This window comes from Equus caballus, chromosome 15, assembly GCF_041296265.1.
Source record: "Equus caballus isolate H_3958 breed thoroughbred chromosome 15, TB-T2T, whole genome shotgun sequence".
Lineage (NCBI taxonomy): Eukaryota > Metazoa > Chordata > Mammalia > Perissodactyla > Equidae > Equus > Equus caballus.
In genome coordinates, this window is record NC_091698.1 from 19932790 (window position 1) to 19945822 (window position 13033).

Genomic DNA, 13033 nt, shown 5'->3' on the forward strand with positions numbered 1-13033 from the left:
AGCAGAACCAGGTTCACAGAAAGACTAGGGCTGTCCAACCCAGAGCAAGGAACAGTGGTGACAGCGATCCCACAGAGTGATGACAGCGGTGGCAGCAGCAGTAATGGCATGCACAGTGACCAGGAGAGAAAGCAGCTCCAGGATCTAGCCACGGCGCTTGACACATGGAGGAAGCTCAATGCATGTTTACTGAATAAAACAGAATAAACGGTACTGATGGATGAACAAGGAGATTTCATGACCCCACAGGCAAAATGCCTGCGAGCACAGGCCTGGGGACCGCGGGGACCGCAGCGCCCTCGCCCAGGCGGTTGGCAGGGACAAATTCCTGGAGCTCATGGGCCATCTGGGTGTCTCAATCCTCTATCCTTATGCCCACCAGTTTCTGGTTCTTAGGGGAGCTCAATACATATTTGCTGAATTGAATCAAATGTTTGTTTCAGACCAATATGTCCTTCAGTTTTGGTCTTCAAGTTTTGGAAAACTGGACCAAGAAATACCCGTCAGCCTTTCCTCTGTGATGTTGTGGAAGAGAAGCAAGGGCCTCACCCACATTCAGTTCTTCTCCCTGGCACAGCCGGGCCTGAGCACAGCCCAGAATCCTGGGCCGCAGCCACCAGAGCAGATGCTGTTCCTTCCCGCATGTGTCTGCTCGGGGGTGAACGTCAGCAGGCGCCGTCTGTCACATCCCACCACCCCAGGGCTGCGCCATGCAGCCCGCCCCTCTGTCAAGGGGAGCAAGTCAGCATGGGGGAAGGGGGACTGTCTCACCGCGACGCCTCCGGAGCTGTTCCTGGAGTTCCAGGAGGAGCCCCGCAGGCTGGTGGGGCCTTACCCCAGCCCTCACCAAGGTCACCCATCATGAAGACACCCCGTTTCCTGGCCTCTGGCCCGGCGCCCTCCACGAGGAGGCTCCCTTCAACCCTTCCCTGTGCTGCTCTCTCCCTTGTGCAGGGGCAGGGCTGACCTGGCTGGAGTCACCCTTTCTCACCGGGACACTGCGGGGCATGTGTCCACCAGTAAACCGGCTGAAGCCTGAGGCGGGTGGTCAGAGCTCACACGGGAGGGCCGGGGCACCATCCTAGGAGGGCCTTGGCACCAGAAGTTCCACAGAGCAGTGCAGAGGGCTGCTCAGCCAAGCCCCCGGGGCTCTGCCCTGGGCTGTGTCTCTTACAGAGCCTCTCCTGTAACAGTAACTCAACACAAAAGCTTTGAAACTACCCCATTCTATGCCTTACACCAGTCCTATTCACAGAGGACACCCCCACTCTTGTTTCTGCACGTGGAAGAGAGGCAATTCGAGGATTTAGGGCCCTTCTGTACCAGCAGCCCCGGGAGCCTGGCATCCTGGGAGGGGTGTCCATCTTCCAATTACATACGTCAGTGAAATGTGCTGTCCATCACACAGTCAGGCTTGGAGGTCATTATTTAAGTCAAGAACAATAAAAATGGAAATCATATTTAGAACATACATCTCCCCTAAATAAGAGGTCTATTAGTGCCTTTGTTATGTCATGGTCTGAGCATAAATGAGGCTGTGTTGGGTCAGATAAAGGCGATCTGGGGGTATGGATATTTTCTATCACCCATATTAGATAAACTGTCTTATTTTCTTCCTCCTTCTCTTCCTCTTAGGTTTTTTTTCTCACTCTCTCTTCTAGACTTAACCTTTGCTGACAGGGGCACCCCGGGTCTCTGCTGGTATTGCTACATTATATTGTTGGTATTGGGTGACAAAAAGCTGCTGACCCCTACATGAGTCTTTCCAAAGACTGGGAAGACCCCAAGGAATTGTGTGATCTTAAAATATATTTGGGTACATTAACACAGAAAAGCAGAACTCTCTCTCCTGATTTTCAGAAACTTAGATTTTAAATGAAATTACTGTTCTTACTACAAAAGTAATACAAGATCATTGTAAACAATTTAGAGATTGCATATAAGCCAAAGAAAACAAAACTAGCCATAATTCCGTCATCCAGCCAGAACCACATTTTCACTTTGGTGCATGTCCTTTCAGAGTATATGTGTGGGGTAACTGCGGGTAGTAACTGATTATATATACTCCATTTCCCCTAGAAGTGACGGGATTTTTTATTACTCATATATCATAAAATTGTTTCTAGGTTATTAAGTTTTCTTCCATGACGTTTCGAAAGGTTGCAGTGTTTCCTTTATGGCCATACTATTCCTCATTCTACCAGGCCCTGCTGTTAGCCATTTAGGCTGTTTCCGACTTTTCCCCTTAGGCTGTTTCCGACTTTTCCCCTCACTAAAGAGCCGCAAGAAATGTTCCCGCAGCTCTCTCTCTGCGCACATCCAGGATGCTGTCCTCAGGATAAATTCCCAGGCTGGGATTGCTGTGGGATGCAGACAGCTGCTCCAAATAGCTGAGCCTGGCGATCGTTCCCCCGCCCTGCCCCCAGCCACAGATGCAATGGCTTTCAGAAATAAGAAAGTGAACAAATAAGAAACTTAAGGGTGAATCAGGAACTGCCACTCCCCCAAATTAGTTTTCTCTCTCCTCTTCCAGCATATGGTGTAAAAAGGCTCTTGTAAGATTTCTCTGTTTTAATTCTATAGAAAAAATAATTTGTGGCTTGAGAAACCCTCATAATCGTGCATGAGCAGGGAGAGTGAGGTAAAGAGGACTTCCTGTGAATTATTCCACTTGTAACTTCCCATACGCCCAGTGTTTACGAAGCTGATCCCTTGGTCTTCCCTAGGATCTTTTTCATCCAAGTAAATGCCCCCGAAGCCAGGGGAGAAGGTCAGCATGCAATTCCCAAGAGGCAGTGCTGAAAATCCATACGATGCCACCAGGCCACACACCGGTGCACGGTGTGGCCTGGGGGAAGTTTCCTCCTGTTCTGTGCCTCAGGGCCAGCCACCTAATCTAGGGGCTCACAGCAGTGGAGCTGCCAGCAGCCTGCCAGAGCTCTGCCGCTTGTCTGACACCGAGAGATCCCTTCCTGGCGCTGTGGCTTCCCCCTTCCTCTGCTCTTGGACGGCTGGAATCTGTGCGAGCCCTGGGATGTCCTTGAGGCGGGCAGGCCAGATGGGGAGCTGGCAGCCCCTTCCCATCTGGGAGCTGAGGCGCCTTTAATTTGGATACCTTAAAAGGCTCGCGGGAGCCAGGGACTGGGTTCTTATCTCCTGTGCTCTGGACGGGCCTTATTTATAGCCCTGCTGGCAAGAGCAGCTCAGCTGGCCGGCAGCTGCACACACGGTTGGTTCGGGGAATCCAGCAAGGCAGCTGTCCTGCGCTGTCGCCGTCCCCTCTGGTCGGGCTGGAGGGCAGAAGACAGGACGGGTAAGGACTACAGTTTCCTCCTCTCTCTTTCCTCTCCCTTGCCATCCTTCCCACCCTGTGCCTGCAAAGCCTTAGAGGCCAGCTGGGGAGGTTCGTGTTCTGTGCAGACAGGGGACCCCAGCCCCGGGAGGGAGCTCTCTGGCACTGTGGACTTGCAGATGCCGAGCAGAGACCCAGGTGGCATTGGCAGCTGGCTCCCCCCAGCAGCAAAGCTCCTGCCCCACAGGCCCTGGGGAAAGAGCGGACCTGTCCTCCCCAAAGCCACAGCAGTGTCCTGCAGGAATGCAAAGACCATGGGAGAACCCTGTCCAGGCTACCCTCTCCCAGTGGGAATCGGGAATTTACACGGACTTTTGAACACTGGAAAGCTCTTTTTGAAAGAGGAAAGAAAAAGAAAAAAATTACGAAATAAACATTGGAATGGGGTAAAACCACAGTACTCTTGAGCTTTTTCTGCCTGACAGGATTTCCGGATGGCCTGGGGTGAAGAGGCAATTACTGATGAGTCTGATTACGCTGGGAAAGTATGCTTATTCAAGATGACCTGTTAGGGCTGATGGTTCAAAAGTACAGAGAGCTATTGTGTGCTTTAAAAAGGAAACATTAATATTTTACTAGATTCTAGAGCAGGATGTATGCAAAATGCACAGTACTGAGTAATGCTCAGGGCAGTCACATCATAATGGTCCTACTGCTAGAGTGACATATACATGATAACAGGTGTCATACAGATGAACATCCTCCAGCTGGACTCCACGCGAGGCACTTTATCAAGTCCAACCCGAAAAGAAAGCAGAAAGTGTCAGACCAATTTTTCTTTTTTAAATAATTCTGAAGTCAAAAGACAGAATGAGCATGTGCGTTAACGGCTGACGTTATTTTATCACGTATTTGCTCTATATAGGTTTGTTGTTGCTTTGTTTGTTTCTTGAGGGATGTTATTTGAATTCTGTTTTATTCATAGGTCTGTAACAACAAAATGTGCTGTACTAAAGCCGACTACATTTTGAGATCTATCCTATCTTACCAAAGTTTTTGTTTTTAATGGAGTAGCTAACTAATCAACTCAAATGATTACATTTTGGAGGCTTTTTCTAATATTAAGATAATACTTTCATGTACAGCTTCTGTGAAAGTTGCCTATTTTCCCATAAAGCATACGTGCCCTGACTGCCCGCTGCTCACCCCCATCTTGCTGTCTTTCCACACGTTTTGTGCTTTTGGATTTTATCAGCCTGTCCAGTGCATCCAGAGTCCTCCGTCCATCTCAGCTCCCTGAGTCAGGCCGCACCTCTCTCTGCAGTCCCACAGCCTTAGCACAGGCACCTACATGCTCTCTACTGGTCTCTAAAATATTTCCTATTTAAAAATAGGTGGCCAAGAGACACTGCCTTCAAGTCATCCTCTCCCCTCTGTTAAAAAACAAAACTCAACCGAGTACATTTCAAAGATCTTCTTGGCTTCATTCAAGGATACATGAATCAGGCTGCATCCAATCCAGCAGAGAGAAAGGAGCTCCAGGAGCTCTCCAAAGAGAAAGACTCTTCTAGCAGAAGGAGCAGGAGCAAGGAAGTTATACGAGGGAAAAGCAGACTGGTGATTGCAGGTCACTTTCCTTTAGGGGGCCGCAGGGGTCTGTCATGCAGGCCTGACTGGCACTGCCAGGTGACTCCTGCCTGCTGGGTTCAAGATTCCATTTCTGGGAGAAACAAAATGACAATGAAGTGAAGTCTCAGTTTTGTGATATGGGGCTTACCATAAGTAACTCCATTTGGGGCCTGTTGTCTTGTTCTTAACACCCCCGAAGAAAGAGGCGAAATGATATTTATAAAGCTTATGAATATAATTTTTCCTACTACACAAATATACATTCACCATAGAAAATACAGACCAGCAGAGAGAAGACAGTGGAAAATTATGTGTAGTTTTACTCCTCAAAAATAACCACTGTTAGCATTTTATTGTTTATCTTAATTATTTCTTGATTCTAAGAGGTTCTTGATTGTAAGACCAACCATTAATTTAATACTGGTTTTAAAAGAGGGAAAAAAATTCCCACTACGTTGTACAGACTGATGTATCTTAAGATGAATCCAAAAACAATAAATTATGCGGGGAAATATAAATTATAATTAAGGAAAAAAAATATATATGGTTGGGTTCCTTGGTAGTCTACTTTTTGTCCAACTTGTAGTCAATGTACTTTTACTGAGTATTCAAACTCTCATTCTTTGAAAATTGGTTATCTTTACGTGACATTGTGACTTCTTTTACTTAGAATATTAAAATATTCATAATAGTTGGATAAATGGGAATTAAAAAAGCATAAACTGAGATTTAGATAAGTAATTTTCATCAGAATGTAGCTTGTCTTGAAGGGTGATCTGCTGATTTCTGTACTGCAAATGCTGCCCACTGAAGAGAGGAACGCTGACTCATCCTGTGCCTCTATCTGTACGCCCCCAAAACTTGTCTTACTGATTTTCTTCAGTGTCATTGATTTGTCAGCCTTTCCTCACTTAGTCTCCAATATACCAGAATAACAGGGAAAAGTAGAAAGGAACTCACATAAGTTCTGAGCAATTTGGTATTTAACAGATGTATTTCATAAACGTCATTAATTTTTTAAGTATAAGGTTGTAAAAATAAAATAAATTTTAACTCTGAGGACATTTTTACAACTTGGGGCTTTGAACTTAAAAGATAAATTTTAGATAGACGGCAGAGCAATAAAAATTCATTTTAACAGAAGACTTTTGTTACAGTTAAAAAGTAATACTTGGGGCCAGCCCTGTGGCCCAGTGGTCAAGTTCACGGGCTCTACTTCAGCGGTTGGCATTCTGGGTTCAGAACCCCAGGCAGGACTTACACGGCTCACCAAGCCATGCTGCAGTGCCAACCCACATACAAAATAGAGGAAGATTGACATGGATGTTAGCTCAGGGCAAATCTTCCGCAGCAAAAAAAAAAAACAGAAAAGGAAAAAGTAATACCAAAAAGTGAAATGGAGATAAAACCATACCAAGCCAATGACATAAAATATGCTCCATGTGTTTATTAAGAAGGTGTTTGAGGGAAAAGTGCAGGAGTTTCGTTCTGGTTTTCGCCGCTGGAGACCTGTCTAACCAGCATGAAGGGGGCAGGGGACCGACGACTTTCAGTGAGTTGGAGGCCCAGAGCGCTTTCTTCCCAGCTCACGTCTGAGCTGGTAAGTCGGGACTAATTTCACAATGTCAGTGCGTGGTGCAGCACGACACAAAAGAGAGAAGACGTGACGTTGCTCACTCCCCTTCTCTCAAATTCACACCCTGTGGGAAGATAAACCATTGCACCGCGGCACGCAAGGTTCCAGGATGACTTCTTGTAGGTAGTGACTAAAACGCCGAACAGCACAGCCGCTCAGAAGCTTGCGGCACAGCTGCGGCACAGAACACACACAACGATCACAAGCAAAGCTTGCATAGAGTTGGTAATTTTTAAAAGTCAGAATACAAAGCTTTATTCATAATATATAATCTTAACTGTCATATATATGTATTTTTATATAAATACTGAAAAATATAACAAAATATATAAAATTATTGTTTTTATTATTTCATTATTGAGACTAATCATGAAAGTTTTCTTATTGCAAAATTCCATGCAAATATAAAGCACTCTAATTATCGCTGCCAATTATGAAAACTGTAAATAACCAACCAGAACGGTCAGCCTCTTAAAAATAATAGATAAAATTTATTCAATGAACTAGATCCAGGAACTATGTATTAGCTTATTTAATACTCACAACCACGCCAAAGGTCGGTACTATTATTATGGTTGCTGTTCCTACTTTCAGCTAAGGAGACAGGCTTAGGACAGCGCTCTCCGAGCTAGGGATGCGCTCTGCTGTGGGGACTTGGGCATCGAGCGCGTCAGAGGCCCGGAGGGAGGCTCAGGGCCGTGGCCCGGGGTCTGAAAAGCGCACAGGGATGCACGCGACAGGAAGAGGGGCGACCTGCCTGCAGGAGTGTTACTGGGAACAGGAAGGAAGTACTGGGCGTCAGGTTTACAGAGAAAGCAGCACGGAGCCTGGAGGAAGGAAGGAATTACACAGACGGAGGAGGTTCGGGGCGCAGGCTGTGAGCAACCTGGGGACGGAGACCGCGGGGACGGGCGCGCCGGGTGAAGGGGGGTCCCACCGGGGGACAGTCCGCGGGAGGCGCTGTGCTGGGGAGGCGGCTGCTTTACTTCTCTTTGTTCTTTTTGGGACATTTCTAGAAACCAACATTTTGTAAGAGGAAATGAAGCGGTCACTGGGCTCCCCAAAGGAAAAAGGAAAAAAACCTTCTCTGTCAAGGATCTGAATTGGGACTAATTTGAATTCCAAATTTAAAATGAAATGAAGCGCTGGGTTAGAGACGTCCTGGAGCTGGCATTTGGGAGCTTACCGTGCGCAGGCGCGGTTGTGAATGCTGCACGTGCGTGCAAACACACACGCACAGGCTCGCGTGAGCCGCACAGCGGCCTCCGGGAGAGCGTCTGGTCTCGTCGTCGTGTCTGAGGACGCCGCGGGGTTGGGGGGTCGGGGAGTCCGCGGCTCTGGGGGCGTCCGGGGCTCAGAGCTGGGAGGCGGGAGCGGGGATTTGAACCCAGGCAGCTCAGGGCCCGACCAGAGGCTGTTGGAAAGGTCTCCACTGTGGAGAAAGGACCTCACCTTAAAAATGACCGAGGGCTTCCAACTTATCCTGCACGTTCCGTTTTTTAATTCTCCCTTTATCTCCAGCGCGATCTCGAGAGCAAGGGAAGGGCGTAACGCTTGTACCCCAGACAGCTAATACTGCAGCCGCCTAAAAGATGTTTGCCGAACTAAATTGTTGTGTTTAATTCAGGCGTGAAGAAGTGTTAAGATCCAAAGGAAGGAGCCAGAAGTTGTCCTTGTTGGCTAGTACTTTTCCCCTGTGCAATACTGGCTACGAAACAGGCTTGACATTCGCTTCCTACCCTTTATACACAGCACAGGAAGTAATTAATGATCATAACAATCTTTTCTTAATGGAAGTTTTATTGGGCGATAAAGACTAATATTTGATGATATGTATCTCTAAGGGGTAAGTGCTCTGCCTTGGAAGTTTTCATTCACCATAGTCAGTGTGTGTGAGGTGTGTGGTGTGTGTGCATGGGTGCTGGGGGAAGGGAAAGATGATGGAGATGCTGAATAAATTCTAAACGCTATAAACTTCCTTTTTCAAAAGCTCTCCAATTTTTTTCAGAATCTCTTAAGTCATTTATTAGGAAACAACATTTTGCTGTCTTTAAATATAGTTTAGTAAACAAAAAAACAGGTAAGAGAGAATAGTCTCCTTATGTCAAAACCCCAACTTTGATTACACTGAGTTGCCCACCAAGTGTTATGCCCTTCCAATCCCGAAAGCGGAAGACAGAGGTCACAGGCCTTTCGCATCAGTTAGCTGAGTGAGGAAATGATAGCACGTGTGTGATGTACGGACAGCTAAGAGATTCCGAAAGTGCGACGAGCTCCCTTCGGCGCCTCTCTCTCCGCTGCAAACTGAAAATGCAACAATCCTATGAACAGGTGCAAGTTATTGGCTTCAGATTAACCAGCCTGGGCAGTCATCCAAGAGAGGGAAGAAATATTCACAACAATTCCATGTCTAAAATGCTCTCAGATGGAAAAACTCTGAGGGCAGCAAGGAGGGTGGAGTGAGCATCTTCTAATTAAAGCAGAGTTCTCAACAGGTCAGAAGGTTTGGAAATTCACAGTGGCAAGTCCAACATCATGTAAAGCATGGAATTTGGACGGAGGAACTGATAAGGCCCTCAGCCGCCATGATTAAGCGTGGCGGCAGCCCGTCCTCCAGCCTAGCTGTGGGGTAGCCCTGGCGGGTGCTGGCACCCAGCCGCGAGCTGCCTCTGCTTCTGTAAGCAGCACTTCACCGTTTTCTGGGAAGCAGCAGCAAAGCTCCTGCAGCCTCAGGCAGGAGCAGCTGGGCGGCTCCGAGGCCAGCAGGAGCTCAACTGAACCATGAGCCTTTTTTAAATTTCTCATCTGTCACAGTACAAATGTGCCCTTTACCCCTTTCGCCCTCCCCACCCCCACCCTTCCTCTCCGGTAACCACTAATCTATTTTCTGTGTCTATGTGTTTGTCTGTTGTCGTTGTTTTATCTTCCACATATGAGTGACATCATATGGTATTTGGCTTTCTCTGTGTGACTTATTTTGCTAAAAAAAAAAAATTTATCATATTTGTAACTTAAATTAGACCGTATCTCCCTCCTGCTCAACACTCTCCGATGGCTTCCCAAATCAAAACAAAATCCTCACGCTACATAACCGACAGAGCTCTCCACGGCCCAGGCCCAGCCTCCTCTCCTCCCTTTCTCCCCTTTCATCTAGGGTGCTCCAGTCACACTGCCCTTCCCAACAGTGCTGACCAACTAACCTGCCCCAGGGCTTTTGCACTTGCTGGTGCACAGGTCAGGCTCTCCCCCAAGAAAATCGCACACCTTCCTCCCTCCTTCATTCACACACATCTGAGAGCCACTCCTGAAGACTCCATCTAAAGTGACACTCTCAGCCACTCACTAGCTCCTTGCCCTGGTTTACTTTTCTTCAAAGCACTTGTCATCTCACACATATACACACCCACAAAGTTACATATATGTCAGTGTTTGTCTCTCCTCAGTAACACATAAGCTCCAATTTCAGCAGAGACTGCCTGTTTTATTCACAGAGATATACCCAGTACCTACACAGTGAGGGGTGAAGGTAGGTGCTGAATAAGTATCTGTCAAAGGATGAAGCCTTGAATAATCCATTTTCACACCTTTCCTTTGAATTCATAGAAACCTTTTCACTGTAATAGATCTATCATCACCCGTCACAAAGTATTCTTATTAGAGTCCAAGTCTAATGCTCCCCATCCACGACTCAGACCTCATTTCAAAAACCCCCACAACACTGGCATTTGGTTAAGGGAGAAGGTGGGAGGCGGGGGTCAGGCTGCCTGCGCTTGGGTCCCAAGCTTTGCCACTTACCACGAGGCCAGGCAAGACTCCAGCGTCCCAAACCCTCATCTGTGAAATGAGGATAACAGCAGTAGCCTCCTCGGGCCACCATGAGGACTTGACAAGGCGCTAACCGTAAAGCTCCCGTTCCTCCGGCTCGTATACGTGCCGGAAAGCACACCGTGCACGGCTGTGCTTCACCCGTCTGACTTCACAACCACCACAGGGCGTGGGTGCTGTTCTTATTCCCAATCTGTGGAGGAGGAAACACACCGAAAGGCAGAGGAGCGTCTCAGCCAAGAAGATGGAGTTGCTGTAACAACGTACCCTAAATTAATCTAATTAGTCGTGTGAAAGAACACACAGTTATTCTCGCACAGTTCTGGAGGTCAGAAGTCTGACTCAGGACTCACAGGGCTAAGATCAAGGTGTGGGCAGGGCTGTGATCCTTCTGGAGGGCCTGCGGAGGAATCCGTTCCTTTGCCTTTTCCAGCTCCTGGAGGCCGCCTGCATTCTTTGGTTCATGGCCCCTTCCTCCACCTCCAAGGACAAGGACAGCGATGTGAGTCTTCCAGCCTCTCTCTGACTCTCCCGCCTCCTCTGCCGCCCGTAAGGGCCGTTTGGATTACACTGGGCCCGCCTGGATAGTCCAGAATACTCTCTCCATCTCAACACCCTTAATCGCAGCTGCCGTCCCCTCACAGATTCTGAGATGGGGACGCGAGCAGCGCTGGGAAGCCAGGATTCTGCCCACCCGCTACAGAGAGCAGAACTGGGAGTTGAACCCGCGCCGACGTCTTGACTGCTGGACTCCGGTCGTGCACAGCGAGGCCTGTGGTGTGCAGTAGATCTTTGGGCCTGTGTTGTAATGAAGGAGGATGGAAAGCTTGGATCTCAGATTCAGGTTTTATGTACGACACCAAACAGGACAGTTGGTCCCCTTCGCCTGTCACCTGCAGTATAGGATGCTGAAGAGCCACAGTTAACTCAAGTCATTTTACCTTAACAATGTAATTTTTAAAATAACCAGTCTCACCGCAAACATATTATTGACTTTCAAGAAGCCACAGACATTCGATAAAAGTAGGTCACAAAGTGGAAATGACAGCCCTGCTTGGAGACAGGCCACTGCGCACCGTCCCAGGGGGGACGGTGCCTGGGCAGCCCAGGGCAGAGCCGGAGCAGGACGCCCCACAGCAAGGGAGCAGGCGAGGAGGAGCCCGTTACCCCCCGAGAGAGGCAACACGGGGGACCGGGGACAGGGAGGCGGCCCAGGCCACGACGACAGGGGCTGGGGAATGTCAGCAAGTGGCAGAGCAGTCTGATGCCCCAGGAGCAGCGGGACAGGGAAAGCGAGGCCCCGGGTCAGCCACAGGAGGCGGTCACCCGCAGGCCTCCAGTGGGACTGCTGGCAGAGGATGACTCCATCCCCCGGGGGCTGGGAGGCTGTTCCGAGGCCCAGCAACTGGGGCAGCTCAGGCCGGAGCTCTAACCCACGAGGGAGGCAGGGGCCAGGCAGAGCCTTATGTGGGGACAGAGGAAGCGGCACTGGGGGAGACCAGAAGGTGAGAATGGACTGCAGTTTGGGGACGACAGGGCATCCATGCTCCGCAAGCCCCGCCGCCCAAATCTGTGGCAATTGAACCACGTCCAGACCTCCCTTGAGTAGCACGGGGCTGCCCCTTAATACACACGTATTCCCCCCAGCCACTTGGGGAAGGCTCAGGAGCCGCCAGGGCAATGGGGGTCTGAAAAGCCTGGGGTCCCCCAGCGGGGCGGGATTGGGGAAAGGCCTCAGCAGGCACCTGTGTGACAGGAGCATGTCATGACTGAGTTTTGGGGGCAGGTCCCCAGTTGCATTATTCTGACCCTTTCCTCAATATGTACATCACAATGTTAGAAATTAGAGGTGAATAAACTCATGGGCTATGTGTGTTTGTGGCAAAGCAATAATAATAATGGAGATTGTGTGCTATGGACCTAATTTCCTCGATTATTCATAGTTAGGGTGACCATAGAGTTTATGGCCCAAACTGGGGCACTTTGCAAGGGAAAGAGAACACTTTTATTAAGTATGCCAGGTCGACAGGTATAAACGGGCAGGTCCTGGGTGCCCCTCCTGGGGGAGGGTCGGGTCTCTGGGCCCCAAGCCTCACTCACAGGAACCAAGGCCCTGGGTAGAGCTGACTGGCTGGAAACATGATGGTTTAGAGGGATCCCTCAACCCCCATAAGCTTCCTGCCCCCTCAGACCTTTTCACTCCTTTCTCAAGGAAGATAAGAAACCTGGAAGTACATTTTCCTATCAGGGCGTCTCGGCAGTGATCCCCACACTGGCCACCGTGTTAACGTCGGATGTGTTTCTTTCACAGAGATTGTCGACATTTGAGAGTTTCGGGCCCCACCTTGTGGCTTGATTTTCCGGTGACATTTTCCTAAATTGGGGTGCTTTTCTTCTCAGTTGTCGCTCCGCAAGTTCCGTAAAGGAACCACAAGTTCACAAGCCATCCTCCCTTGCCTGAGTCTGCCCGAAATGGAAGTTTCTCAAACGAGGGGTCAGCTTCATAATTCTTAGTGAGCCGTCTGAAACATTTAGTGGGTTGAGACCAAAAATTTCTGACAATAAAATGAAATAACCTAGAATAGAGAAAGATAGAATAAAAAGGAATAGAATGCACCTCCCATTCTAAGGGTAAGAGTTATTTCATGACG

General features: G+C 48.6%; 1 protein-coding gene across 2 annotated transcripts in view; it reads left to right on the top strand.

Moving 5' to 3' along the window:
- The first annotated feature begins 2729 nt into the window (after window positions 1-2729).
- FHL2 (four and a half LIM domains 2) overlaps window positions 2730-13033 on the top strand; it is a 69270-nt gene continuing 58966 nt past the window's right edge. The window contains exon 1 of one of the 2 annotated variants that reach the window (XM_005599782.4): window positions 2730-3313. The gene's annotated coding sequence lies outside the window, so the exon portion shown is untranslated. The remainder of the gene's footprint in view (window positions 3314-13033) is intronic. The other variant, XM_070236000.1, reaches the window with a different exon arrangement.